This window comes from Lactuca saligna, chromosome 5 (assembly GCF_052625555.1).
Source record: "Lactuca saligna cultivar CGN05327 chromosome 5, ASM5262555v1, whole genome shotgun sequence".
NCBI classification, from domain to species: Eukaryota; Viridiplantae; Streptophyta; class Magnoliopsida; order Asterales; family Asteraceae; genus Lactuca; species Lactuca saligna.
This window is the reverse complement of record NC_136421.1, coordinates 109,880,634-109,895,825: the sequence shown is the minus strand read 5'-3', so window position 1 is coordinate 109,895,825 and position 15,192 is coordinate 109,880,634. Positions and strand designations below refer to the sequence as shown.

The 15,192-nt window shown below is 34.9% G+C and overlaps 1 long non-coding RNA gene across 1 annotated transcript; it reads left to right on the top strand.

Annotated features, from left to right (window-relative positions):
• The first annotated feature begins 451 nt into the window (after positions 1 to 451).
• On the top strand, positions 452 to 668 carry LOC145047730 (uncharacterized). The gene is made up of 2 exons (XR_013682378.1): positions 452 to 521; positions 632 to 668. It is a non-coding gene; the product is annotated as an uncharacterized LOC145047730 (long non-coding RNA).
• The last annotated feature ends 14,524 nt before the right edge of the window (positions 669 to 15,192 follow it).

Genomic DNA, 15,192 nt, shown 5'->3' with positions numbered 1-15,192 from the left:
TAGCATACCTGAGCAACTAAAAGAGCCTCCAAAGGGGAAGTTGTTGACGATTTGTTTCCTGCTTATATGAATCTTGAAAATCTTGACACATTAAACTCTTTTGGAACTGACGATAAACAAGGAACTGAGAATCGTGAAGATTTAAATAGTCGAGCTAGTGGAACAAAAACAAATGGAGGTGATAGTAGTGATAATGAAGCTAAAAGTAGTGTTAATGATAAAGGGATTAAACGGAGTGCAGGTGGAGACATTGCTCCAACAACAAGGCATTATAGAAGTGTGTCAATGGATAGTTTTATGGGGAGGATGAACTTTGCTGAAGAATCACCTAAGCTTCCTCCTTCTCCTGGAGGGAATATTGGTCAATTATCCCCAAATAATTCAATCGACTCAAATTCAAATACAAATACGTTTATTTTGGAGTTTGGAAATGGTGAGTTTACAGGGGTTAAGCTCAAGAAAATCATGGCTAATGAGAAACTTGCAGAGATTGCTTTATCTGATCCCAAACGAGCCAAAAGGTATGTAGCTTTTTTCAAATTCATTAATATTTACATTATAATTGGAGAAATATGAATATTTATTTTGATATTTGAATAAACAAATATATTTTTTATGTGATATGTTTTAGGATTTTGGCAAATCGACAATCTGCTGCAAGATCAAAAGAGAGGAAAATGTGTTACATTACAGAATTGGAGCACAAGGTTCAAACTTTATAGACTGAAGCAACCTAATCAACAAACAAAAATCTCACTACCATCCTTAAGTATTATATCATTATACAATACATGACTAAAAATTACACTTTTCGTCCCTGTGTTGTATTGATTTTCACTATTCCATAACATGCCTTTTATAGAAGGCTATTTAGTCCCATCACATACCTTGTACCCATTTGCTTCCACTTTAATCATCATCATTACAAAGATATTTTTCAGAAATCATCACCAATTGTTAAATATATGATTTTCAAGAGTCATCCAGAGAAATGAAACAGTGAATTATGAACTTAAAGCCTTTTACAATGGTGTCTGTCTCGTAGACTAAAAGTGTTATAAAAAAATGAATTATGGAAGAAAAAGGCAAAAAGGGCAAAAATATTCTTTTTTGGATCATAAAAAGGACCACTTTTTCATCCCTAATTCGATGTTTCATAAAAAATTTAGTCACTGGGACATATGCCATTTATAAAAGGGTGTTAAGCCCGATAATATACCTTGCAGAAGAGGGCATGTAGGTCATTTCATTTATCTCTGCAATGGGAAAATATAATCACAAATTACTTAATACAAATTTGTCATGTAGTTTGGTTATGCAAAAGTAGATCGACGAGGTCTTATTATGCTGACATTTCGGCCTGCTATTGGTGAGCGCAAATGTGATTCAGAAAAAGAAACAGGTAATGGAACATTTGTAATTATAATTTACTTTCTATTTCCTGAGTTATTAAAATTGGAATGGAATGAAACATTACTATGGAATAGAATAATCCTCTTTAGCGATCTAATTGGTTTTTTGATGTGTGGTTGTTTGCCTTGTCAGTGACAGAAGTTGGATCATTCATAAGTTTAGGTCCAGGAGATTCTTGTGAATTCTTCCATGATCCATTAATACAATCGAGGTATAATAATAACCATTTGTTATTTATGGTAAATATATTGAAAAATCACTCTTTACTTACCATTTTGAAATATTAATTGATTATGGTCTATATTGATTATGTCTATATTATAGGGATGCAGGTCATTTCTCTAAGTAGGTTATTTTTGTACATAATGAGAATGAACACAGTTTTCATGTCCATGGCGGAACCAGAAAATTTTCCTAGGGGTAGCACAAAAAAAAGTATCGATAAAGGATAGTAATATATATATATATATATATATATATATATATATATATATATATATATATATATATATATATATATGACTTCATTAGATATATCAAAATAATGTAAAATTTTACATTTTAAAGTTGACATCTTCGTTAACATAATTATAAAGTACAATTTCATTAGATATAAGCTTTAGTGCTGAATTAATTTGTTGTTTATGTTAGGTTAGTACACACGCCATCTTTATTTATATTAGTGGTCCATTTCTTCTAATCAATGGGCTTCTAAATGATAAAATGGCTTTTTTAATTTAACCTTCATAGGAGCACACTTGATTTCACATGTTCATACTTGAAATATATATCTAATAAAATTCAATTTTTCACTACAGGTGGGGAGTAAATGAGGGGTAGTACCAACATAGTGGCCGAACTATTCATGTCTCTTATTAGTATGTAAATTTGATGTTATTTATGTATAAAAAAGGTTATTGAATTTATATTGGAGTTTTATTTGCGTGCAGCTGTAGCAAAAAATATCTTGAAAACAAACGAACGATTAACAGTTCCTGTAAGTAGAACAAAGTTTGCAATTGGGTAGTGCAGCTTTCAGTGTATGTGTTGGCGACTCTGTTGCTGCTGAGGTTAGAAGATCACTCATCCGTAACATTGATTGGGTCATTTCTCTTGGAAATGCTTTTGCAAAGCAGTATGAGCTTTATACAAATGATGATGAGCATTCTGCACTACTTCACAGGTATGAACTCATTATCATTATCATTACATTTTTTAAATTAAATTATCTTATTGAGAGTATTCTTCTCCTACAAATGTGTTGATATACTTCTTCAGAAAGTTGATAACATGACTTATGTTCGTGATAAAATCGTCTGGATGTACAAACAAGCAAATAATCTAGATTTCAAGTATTCCAGCACCTTGATAATTATTACATTGCTATGTGTAACATTTAACCCTATTTTCTAATATTGTTTTGGTTGAACATGTTATTCCTCAAATTTTAACAGATTCTTGAATTGTGACTCACCCCTACAGCTTTCTAAATGCAGGCTTGTTTTGGTGCTGGATTAAGTGGAGTTCTGGCTTGGTGTGTGCGAGTGGGAATGAACCAACCCAATGCCCCCGGAGTTCTGGCACCTTCCATCTTTACTTCCTATGTATCCAGGTTAATCTACTCGTATTTATTCATGTCTCAAAGTGTGTATTCCAATATCAGGTATCATGATTTGTGTATTTATAAAATTTTGAAATAGGGTCTTGTTCAATGCTTTAGCTGTGTTTGCTCTAAGGGAGATCAACTTATCAAATGTAAGTTATTGTTTGACCCTTTTATTTAATATTTTTGTGATTGAATGAAAGTCTTAATGAAAGTAATTGACAACCCTTTCTCTGTAAATGATGTTGTGATTGTGGGAGAGGTGTTGTGTTTTTCTCTGTTGCTAGGTAACCTTCTCAACAACAACATTCTACTTAAGAAGGTGAGTAATCAAGATTAAGGGAGACTTGTAATCATGTTTGACATTCCTTTCCAGTATGAAACAGAGTTGTATGATTATTTGTTAGTTTTATAGGAATGTATAACCTATGTTAGCAATGTATTATTTTTGTTTAACATTTGAATGATTCTTTGTATGACATACAATTTGTGCAATTTATTTTATTTTTTGAGTATGAAATTTTATTTTATATTATGCAATGGATTGTATTTTTTGTATATGGTATTTTATTTCTATTATGAGAAATTAAATGCAAATTTAATTTGAAAATTAATAAATATATAAATTTATTTTTTTTAATCATTTAAATTTACGATACGCAAAAATGTGTGTCATCTTCATTTATGACATGGCCTTTCATGACAGGGGCTTTCTTGATACGCATTGCGTGTCATTAACACGCGCGTCGTAAGGTTACGACACGCGAATGCGTGTCATCTTCCTTTATGACAGGGCCTTCCTTGATACGCATTGTGTGTAGTAAACGCGCGTCGTAATTGCGCGTCGTCTCTCTTTATGACAGGGCCTTCCTTGACACGCATTTACGCGTCATCTGAGCCTTTTACGACGCGCAATGAGCGTCGTAAAAGGTTGTTTTTCTAGTAGTGGTTCGACAATACAACCTCTGCAAGTGCCAAATGATAACCCAACATGTTCAATAGCTTTTTTGTTTTTTCTGATCAACTTTCACAAAATTAACCGCAAAGCCAAACGTCACCCTGTCACTTTCAAACCCAAAGTCTCGATGACTCGGAGGACAAATTTGTACGGGAAACTCAAAAGAATGTGATATATTATTATTCAAAACTTGTACGTACTTCAGTAAATTGTTGGTAAATTCCACCAATTGTCCCTCGTGCAGATGCCAAAACACCTGTTTAGTCCCTATCTTCAAAAATTAATTTCGATCGTCTCTCATTTGTTTAAAACGTACACACTTTGTCCCAGATATGAGGTTTTGTGGCGATTTTAGTCCAAGTCATATCTGAAATAACCATAATGCCATATATATATATATATATATATATATATATATATATATATATATATATATATATATATATATATATATATATCGAATTAGTTTTATGTTATTATTATTATTATTATTATTATAAATTAAAAAAAAATATGTCCCACTTCAAACCCGACCCTATGTCACCTTTACTGTCTCTTTTCTCTAAACTCTTAAAGAACTCTAACACTATTTCTCTTTAAGCCACCGATGGTTGATACTATCCTAGCAAACCCTCTTATTGCATCAACTGCCATATGTTCGTCGTAGCAACCTAACTTTTACACTTATCGCACTCCAGCCACCATATTTCCGTGAAGATTAACGTCTCTAGCCGCCAATAAAATACTCATTCATCACCATTGTCGATATGGTGTTTTGAACCACTAGTGGTGGTGGTTACAACAAATGCCGATGGTGATAAGGTGGTGGTTGAAGTAATTTCATGAGATATCTAGTATGATTCGGATGATGTCGATGAATTGCTTCCTTCCCCCTTCAATGTCTTGCATGGATTTGATTTTTGAGAACTTAAGTGATGATGATCTTGACTAATACCAAAGAATTTGGTTATAGGGTTGGTGTTGAATTTGATGAGATCTATGGAAGTAAGCCTTGGACAAATTGCCATTTAAGCTGAAATGGTATTTCCTGAGAGTAATAAAAGGGATAAGGTTTGTTGATTTTATGAGGAAACAATGTCTCTTTCTGCACTAATTATCATTGGGATGCTGTAACGAAGTGAAAATTTAAAACAATTTTTCATTTTTCGAAAAATATAAAACTCATTTAATATTCTAAAATCTCATGTTCAACAGATGTCATCATAATAAAACATATCCCAAGATCACAAAATATAATCCCCTGTCAGTGTGTACAGATCATGCAGGCACCTTCCCGCGATCGTCGCTAGTACCTGAAGCACATAACACATAACACTGTAAGCATAAATGTTTACTGAGTTCCCCAAAATACCACATACAACACATATCAGCCACTCAAGGCTATTACTATGTATGACCCTCTGGTCAATGTGTCTCAGTGGGACCCTCCAGTACCCTAACTCTATGGACCCTCTGGTCCTAACTTTGTGGATCTTCCGGTCCTAACTCTGTAAATTCTTAATCATACATAGCACAAATCACATGTAAATCACATCATACAAAAAGTTGTTGGATTAGTGTCTAAGTCCATAACTATTTTGGTATGTGCTTGACCCGATTATAAGCATGGTCCTTTTGGGTTGCCTTCACCATAGCAATATGTAGGATGAATTAAGGAGATAAAGGTTTAATTATGATTTATTAATATATTATGAGAATAATATAGAAATCATAATGTTTAATTAATATTAATCAACAATTAATTTTGTGGCTAAAAGAGATTAATTAAACTTAGGGGACTGGAATTGTAATTATAAGATAATTGCAATTGGGCTATGGATCACCTTGGAATATAGGTTGGATGAAATCTATGGTAAGCCCATCTAATTTTCGTCCAAGGCATGTTCCAGAAGGGTCCATGGGCTGCTTAGGGGTAAAGCAGTTAAATTAGGGTTTCCTTGTTAGATAACCTTAATTGCCTACCTATTTAAGGAGCCTCTTTCCTCTTCTCTTCCTCATCTTGTTGCTTAGTCGTGTTTGTGACTCCATTAGAGGTGCAACACTTGAGGCACAAAACATTTTGAATCCAATCAAAACAAGGAATTGATTGGTATTACTACATAACAATCAAAGTTATTTCTCTAAACCCTAATTCAGATTACAATATGTTAGATCTAGAGTTAATAGCTCTGGATATTCAATTGCATGTTCATTGGACAAACTAGATCCAAAAGCTATTAGGGTTTGCATGTACACCATAGGAATGATGTATTGCTCGAAACCCATCAGTTGTATTAGAGCCTAGGGCTGTTTGTTAGTGAATTTGATGCTTATTTAATCGAAAATTAGCTGAAAATCAAATTTTTTGAGGTTTTTCGACATGACTCGCCGAGTCAACTGGGTGACTCGCCGAGTCCATAGTGAACTCGATGTGTCCAAGCCAGGCTCGACGAGTCAGAGGGTCGGATGGAGCTGATTTCGGGATTTTGACCTGTTTTGGCTGTGAATATTTACCTAAAACGTTTTTTATTACTAAAATACGAATTTTATCAATACTTGGAGACTATCCTTGCCAAAATAGAAGATAATTGTCAAAATTTAGATAATCATTTGTTTTATTAGATTAAGATTGATTATTTGTAATTTAGATTTGAATTATCTTGTAAAAATAAATTGAAGGTCAAATTAGATAATCATAAATTAATTGTTTATTTTTAAATTATTTGCAATTTGATCTTATGTGTTTTGAAAAGTTTCAAAACTTGTCCTCAGGTTTTGGAATTTAAAATTTTTAATTAAAAGTTTAATTTTGAAAGATTTAAATTCTAAACCCATAATTTTTGAAAAGTTCAAAAACTTGTTCTCAAGTTTTGAAATTTAAATTTTTTATTAGTAGTTTTAATTTTGAAATATTAAATTCTAAAACCCTAGTATTTTGAAAAGTTCAAATTACACACTTATGGTTTACATTTAATTAAATTAAAAGTATAATTTGTTAAATAAGACTACCTAGTATTTTAAAAGTGTAAAATACACCCTATACTATATATATGACATTAAAAGTCTAATATTATATACGTATTAGTAAACAGTCAGTCTTATCGTTTGTAGGCCTCATTCACGAAGCTGGTCTATAAGGGGTGTTTAAGGAAATTGCCTATAAAATGGCGATTGAATGGGTATCCACTCTTACCCACCGCTGTCTTGACTAGTGGAGGGTCGTTAACCGAACGGGTAGGATAGGACGAAACCTTCCATTATAAGTATAATGAAGTACAAAGTAACTAAATGCTTTTACTAATTCCCAAATCATAGTTACCTTAGGTAAAATGTGAAATTGTATGCTAATCCATGGAATTACACTTCATATCCTTGTTAAACGTTAGTGGAGCGTGTGTGGTTAACCGGTACACTAATTTGGAGTTGACATTGGTAGTGAAGGGTGGCTCGATGATCATCATAGATCAATTGAGTGTGTGTGGCTAACCATCATATTGATTAGGTAATAGTATTATTGAGTGCACTAGGCAGATTCATATGGTTATTCACACCTTGTTTGTGATCCTCGGCACTCCAGTAGCAAACTTAAAGGGCATAATCTTCAATTCATTTAAGGTTCAATGAATCTCAAAAGATCAAGGAATTTCAATTCATTTAATACTTAAACTTCTTTTTCATTTTTCATGGTGGAAATTGGTAAATCATCAAATACCTACCTTGAAATATTCTACAACTAGATTATGACATCCTTCTTCTAGGTTATAGAGTATTTTGTTAGATCGTAGCCTTAATATCACATTTGGGTGTTTTATTAAGGACTCAATCAATTTAACTTGAATTTTCTCCCGTTTTGTAGATGTCTTTTTCTGACAATCATGGTCTTCCTGAATTCTTTGAAGATGATATTCCACGATATCATCGAGGAACAAGAGATCATGCTTCAATTCCTCCACCTCCTCCAATTATTCTGCCTAACCCACAAGTTCGAAGGCTTGAAAAGTTCAAGCTCACTCAAGCCCTTTTGGCAAGTAAACAAGAAGATGGGAAACCTGTGTGTGCACACGTCTTAGAGATGAAGTCACACATTGAAAAGTTAAGGATGTTGGGTGTAGAGATTTAAGGTGAGTTGGCTGTTGGCTGTTGACTGGGTTCTTCAGTCACTTTCTGAATCATATAGTGAGTTCGTAAGAGAGTACTATATGATGGAACACGATGTAACCCTAATTGATCTCACCTATTTGCTTATAGATGCTGAATCAGCAATGATTTGGCGTGCTGGTCAAGCAAATTTGTCTGGTGAATCAAACTCCCAAAATTCAAAGGACACTGGCAACATTGGATGTCTAGAAAAGACTAAGTATGAGATTTTCAAATGTAATGTGCCAAAGGAGTCCATTTGCTTTTATTGCCAAGAGAAGGGGCGTTGGAGACGAAGCTGCCCAAACTACCTGAGGGATCTAAGAGATGGGAGAGTCATGGCATATGGCTCTACTTCAGGAAAAATCCACTATCTAGCTCCGTTTAAGTTCCTATTGTAGATTCTTAATACATGATGTGATAAGATTACATTTTGATTTTTTGCAGGATCGAAGAAAAGAAAGGAAGCTTAAGAAAGAAGTGTGCTGAATCTGATCATGAAGAAATGGATTTTAATCGCATAGATTCAAAGATCAGATCTATGACCTGCTACTTTAGAGTTAGAATAAATTGCTTCAGAATGTGTAATAGCATAGTTTTCAGTTGAATTGCATTGTAAGGACAAGTTTTTCCGCAATAAAATAAATTATGAGTTTTATCTTATTTATTTATCCTTGCAATGGCATATGTGAAAATGGATGTTTGTATTTTATCAATGTTGAGTTGGATATGACTCTTGTTTTGTTATTTGTGTAAATGTAGAGAATTTATCAAATAAGGAAAGATTCTCATCGCCCAAGTTTCAATTGGACAGAAACTTGGAATCGTGCAACATATATTGTATGATGAATGAAAAAACTTTCATATTTGGAAATTAGACTAATTCTTTCACAAAGTGTCAAGTGAAGGACTAGGAGATCAAGTACACTAGGTTGTGCGTTGATCAAGTTCACCACAAGAGTAATAAAGGTATTCGTCATGATTTACTAAAGTTCAGTAAATATGATTATACTTATAAGAATAAGTGCAATTCTAAGTTGATTAGAAGAGTTTCAATGAATATTAGAACAAATAAGAAGAGTCAAGTAGGCAGAAAGATAAAAGTTTCTCTATTCTAAGAAGAAGGGAGAGTATATTTTATTGTGTTTTATGATCGTCTTAATGATTGAGAACCATATCACGATTGATCCTCTAAGTGAGTCTTAGTGCATTTGTATGTCTAAGAAGAGGAATCGAGAATTGTGGAAATGAGTAAATCAAGAAGTCAATTATACTTCGTTCCAAAATCAAGTCTTAGAGTCATACTCCAAGATTGTTACTTGAGTGACAAGTCTTAAGTAGGTTTGTAACACTCATCAAATGATGAATAAGAAAGTTTCTTATTCTTGTACATATGAAACTGGTAAGTTGTGATGTCTTGGATAAGACAAAGACCTAGTAAGACCAATTGGGTGAAGTGTTAAACTTGATAAGGAGCTACACTAACTCTTCAATATTTGTTTTGCCAATGAATGTTTCTTGACAAGAGAATCTTATATGTCAAGGAGTCTGTGGGAGTCTTAATGGTCTTGAAAAGGTTTAGGAACAAATCAAGAGTAAACCTAGTTGTTCATCACTATCATGTGACTTGAGGTCTATAACCTGTCATACTCTTATTTTTGTGCCATTCCAGTTGAGTTAATTATACATGTGTGTTCTATGAGTTCTCATTTGAACGCATAAAGACAATGCACCTTGATCAATGGAAAGTACATTGATATGTAAGGGTGAGTTGCTTGGAAGACATGGTGGGCATTCATGCTATCATGAGGCAAGGAATCAAAATTGAACAAGTTCAGTCCATATGAGCTTGAATTTGTCGCAAACCTTGGTTTTGGAAAAATTCATATGGATATGAACACATACACTATAAAATCTAAGTAACATAAGGTTTCCGTCCTTCATGAAATGATTGTGAGGAAATGCTTTCACTAAGAGAGATTTTAAGGATATAGCAATTGTGTAAATTATATTCTCAAATTTGATTATGATTACGACATCCCTCTTCATAGTTCGAATTGTGAGATTTGGCAATTAGTCTGAACATTTGGGTCTTAGTAACATATGTTCTAAATTTGTTTAGACACACATGTGAGCTTTCTAAGACAGTGGTGTATGAGTTTAAGATGCTTATATAAAGGCTTATAAAAGCATCATGAATTTGAAATATGAACTTAAGGAATTCAATAAGCATTGTCTTCTAGGAGTTTAATTGTTTTTTTAATACATCTCAAAGCTAGTGGGAGCATAAGTGTTGTGCTGGTAAGAAAATAATCATCATGTTAGTGGGAGCATGATTATTATGGTAAGTATTGCAAGATAGCAATATTAATTATAGAAAACAAGAGTTATACTTTGCAAAGTCACAAGGGTTGAAAATTTGTTATACTATAATTAAGGGAGAGAATATTGTACTTCATTTCAAACTCTAAAAGCTTAGATCGAGAAATTTTAATAAAATTTAGTCAAGGATACATAGCACATTCTCAAATTCGATTATGATTACGGTATCCCTCTTCGTAGTTCAAATTGTGAGAACATGGCTAAAGAAATGTTATGGCAAAAGACTGGCAAAGTATCATGTCTTTATGTAAGACATTATGAATCGTGTCCCATACGCTTCGAGTATAGGATCGATTACATATGCTATAATATTTGACCTTTATAAAGTTTTCCAAATGCCTAGGGCATTGAGAGGGAAAAAGGGACTAGAACTGGTTTTGACTAAATAATTAAACAACTGTCAAAGGACGATCTGAAGTTCATTAAGGATTTGTCGCTTGTGAGTAGTTGGAAGTATAGTATTGGATTGACCATATCGACATTATTATGAATAGATTAGATTCTATTTAGAATGAGTTGTCATATGGCAAATATGGAATGTTTCAATATTTGGAAGTTGAATATTAAGAATTTTATGTCTAGATTAGAAAATTTTATGCAAAAAGGATGTTCAAAGGAATGTGCTTTGAGTGAGACACATCACATCTATAGAATTGTTTCGTAACAATTTCTAATAGTGAATCTTGTAATTTCATTGGCCAAGTCTTGGTGACTTCGTGCTATGAGATTACAAAAGAACCGTTGCATAAAATGTTAGAATCTAACGTATTGTATTCTTACACTAATAATGAGGATTAGGAATTGTGAAATGAGCATCATTGGAAAAGTTTTCAATTGATCTATTTCACAGAGCATGGACTATAGGAAACATAGTGTGCATGCCTGGTGCATGGGACAACTATTGTTGAAATTCAAGTGTTCAGTTGTTTATCTGAAACATTAAACAATGAATAATGAGTAGTCAATATGGTGGTTAAATAAAAGTGTTTTATTTACACTCAAAAGATTTAGGGCCATATAGGATTATGTATTATTATTGTGTTATAACATTGCATGTTTTGACTTCCAGAATAACTAGGTTATTCGAATCTCCACAGTCGGTCATACATTGGAAGTAAGTATGAAGTAAGACTGTCATGAATCTGTCTGTAGATTGTCTAGAGTGTTTAGACATAGCACAAGTTTGGTGCAGAGTTCATGAGTACTTTGATAAGATTAGAGTATTGTATTAAACCCACGCTCACTTGAATCGCTTCATGGTTTTTATCACGAGTGATTGTGAGACGATAATATTGTATATTCTTGAAAACGAGATGTGTGAGTTGTTATTACAATTCGGTTACACATTGATAATATGTAAACACACCAGTAACTTGGTGTTATAAAACATATTGTTGTGTGTGATTTGATGAGTAAGAGCAAGCGAGCATTTGAGTCAATGTTTATCCATTCCTTTTACCTAAAGTGGGATAAAAGAAATATTTGTGGGCCCCTCGATGATATAGTGATGACACCCTAAGCGCTTGGCCAAGCCGGGACTAAGTTGATATGTTCAATTGTAGTCTGTTGTCAGTCGTCTTAAATTGGATGTCGGGAAACAATATAGGGAGAATGATTAAAATTTATGTCTCAGTCTAGATGATAGCTAGAATGGAGGAATATGTGATCCCTTATCTAAAGGACGTGCGTATCTGATAAAATCAGAGTTGACAACGGCTTTGGAAAGCTACAATTATTGATCAGGTTCTAAAGTTATACAAAATAGTTATTAAACTTATCCAAGTGGGAGACTGTTGGAGTAGTGTCTAAGTCCATAACTATTTTCGTATGTACTTGACCCGATTATGAACATGGTCCTTTTGGGTTTCCTTCACCATAGCAATATGGAGGATGAATTAAGGAGAAAGGTTGAATTATGATTTATTAATATATTATGAGAATAATATAGAAATCATAATGTTTAATTAATGTTAGTGAACAATTAATTAAGAATTAATTTTGTTGCTAAAAGAGATTAATTAAACTTAGGGGACTAGAATTGTAATTATATGATAATTGCAATTGGGCTATGGATCACCTTGGAATACAGGTTGGGCGAAATCTATGGGAAGCACATCTGATTTTCGTCCTAGGCATGTTCTAGAAGGAGTCCATGGGCTGCTTACGGCTTAAGCAGTCAAATTAGGGTTTCCTTGTTAGATAACCCTAATTGCCTACCTATTTAAGAAGCCTCTAAGCCCCAAAAACATGGTGACTGAATCCTTAGGTTTTCCTGGATGTTTTGGAGCGTCTTTCCTCTTCTTTTCTTCATCTTGTTGCTTAGTGGTGTTTGTGACTCCATTAGAGGTGCAACAATTGAGGCACTAAGCGTTCTGAAGCCAATTAAAGCAAGGAATTGATTGTTATTACTACATAACAATCAAAGGTATTTATCTAAACCCTAATTCAGATTACAATATGTTAGATCTAAAGTTTATAGCTTTGGATATTCAATTGCATGTTCATTTGACAAACTAGATCCAAAAGCTATTAGCGTTTGCATGTACACAATAGGAATGATGTATTTCTCGAAACCCACCAAAAGCATACAAGATACTCTATCACATAACTCTAATTACCACCCTAGGTAACGTATAGTGAGAAGACTCACCTCGGGAAATCTCGGAAAGTCTCGAACTCGAAATGCTGATCAAGCCTCCACCTAATCACATTAAGTATTTTACCTCTAATTAACCATGATTCTCAAAAATGAGACTAGACCCTTTCTGTAATCTTTCAGAAGGGGAAAAAGACCATTTTACCCCCTTCAATAGTCCAAATGTCCAAATGTTGACCAAACCCTAAAAGTCAAAGAAAGTCAAAAGGGGGCAGTACGCGACGCGTACCAGCTCTTGTATGCGGGGCGTGCTCCGACGATCTAGAATCGGGGTCTCAAACCCTTACGCAACGCATTCTTTGATTTACGCCGAACGTAAGTCCAAGTCTCATGCTCTTATTAATTTTTAGACTTAAACGGTTAAGACATAAGCTCAAATTCCAGATCTGACTATTCTAAGGCCACTTAATCCATAAAGTCGAAACCTTTAAGCCTTTACATGGCTGTAAAGGTCTCCAATCACTCTAAACACCTTTCCTCTTTCATCATTAAGCCTATAAATCATGCATGACTTAATATTCATATCCAAGATTGGTTTTTTATGAACCTACAACACATATTACACTGGAAAAGGGCAGATCTAAGCTTATGGAGACCTTTTGTTCATAAAGTCTCTACCTTGGAACCAAAAACCCTAAAAATGGGTCCATAAAGCACAAATCAACAATGGAAAGGAAAGCTTTGAGATTTTTACCTCCAAATGAAGCTCCAACCTCTGTAGAACACGGATCTAAGCTTTTCCTCTAACTTCTAGCTGCCACAATGGCCTTCTCTTCTCCTTCACCAACACAAAATGGAACTTTCAACCTTAAGAACACACACAAGCTTATAACGGGTTTTTGCTCTCTTAGGGTTTCACACACTACAATATGGTGGCTGGGGTAAGGGCCTTATCATTCCTTTTATAGTTCTCATGTCTCGTTTAGGGTTTTGCATCTAAGCCAGTTATGCCCAGCGTAACTTTGGTACGCCCCACATACCTAATTGAGTTCGCATCTAATTTAAGCGCATGAGTACGCGCAACGTACACTTCGGTACACCCAATGTACTCATTTGCAACATTGTCCACTCAAGGGCTAAACTTGACAAATTGGTAAAGAAAAAGGGTTAAACAGTTGTACCTGAATTTCGGGATGTTACAATTCTCCCCCACTAGAACCAAAATTCGCCCTCGAAGTCTCATGCCGTAAACAACTCCGGGTGCTGCGCAGGCATCTCCGAATCTGGCTCCCAAGTCAGCTCAGATGCTCTTCGATGTTGCCATTGGACCTGAACCAGGGGCACCTTCTTGTTCCTCAGAACCTTCATCCTCGGATCCACAATTGTGACTGGCCTCTCAACATAATTCAAGTTCGCATATATCTGAATATCCTACAGCGGCACTACTGCTGTTTCATCGGCTATACACTTCCTCAACTGAGACACGTGGAAGGTATCATGTATCTGGCTCAAATCAGAGGGTAGCTCTAAACGATACAGCACCCTGCCCACCCTCGCGGTCACCCTGAATGGACAAATGTATCGGGGCCCCAGCTTGCCCCTCTTCCTGAATGGGATCACTCCTTTCAATGGGGATACCTTGAGGACGACGAAGTCTCCAACATGAAACTAAAGCTCAGATCATCGCCTATCCGCATAGCTCTTCTGGCGACTCTGAGTTGTCAGCAATCTCTGCCTGGCCTGCTGTATCTGCTTGGTCTTCTGAAGCACTATCTCAATGCTACCCATCACTTACTGCCCTACCTCTCCCCAGTAGATGGGAGTTTGACATCTCCTTAACATACAAAAGCTCAAAGGGAGGCATACTAATGCTCGAATGGTGGCTGTTGTTGTAGGAAAACTCAGCCAACAGTAGGTATGTGTCCCAACTTCCTTCGAAGTCCAGTACACATGCTCAGAGCATGTCCTCGAGCGTCTGAATCGTCCACTCACTCTGTCCATCCGTCTGTGGGTGGTAAGCGGTGCTAAAGTGCAATCTCATACCCAACTCCTTATACAACTTCTTCCAGAACCTGGAAGTGAAACGTACATCTCGATCTAACA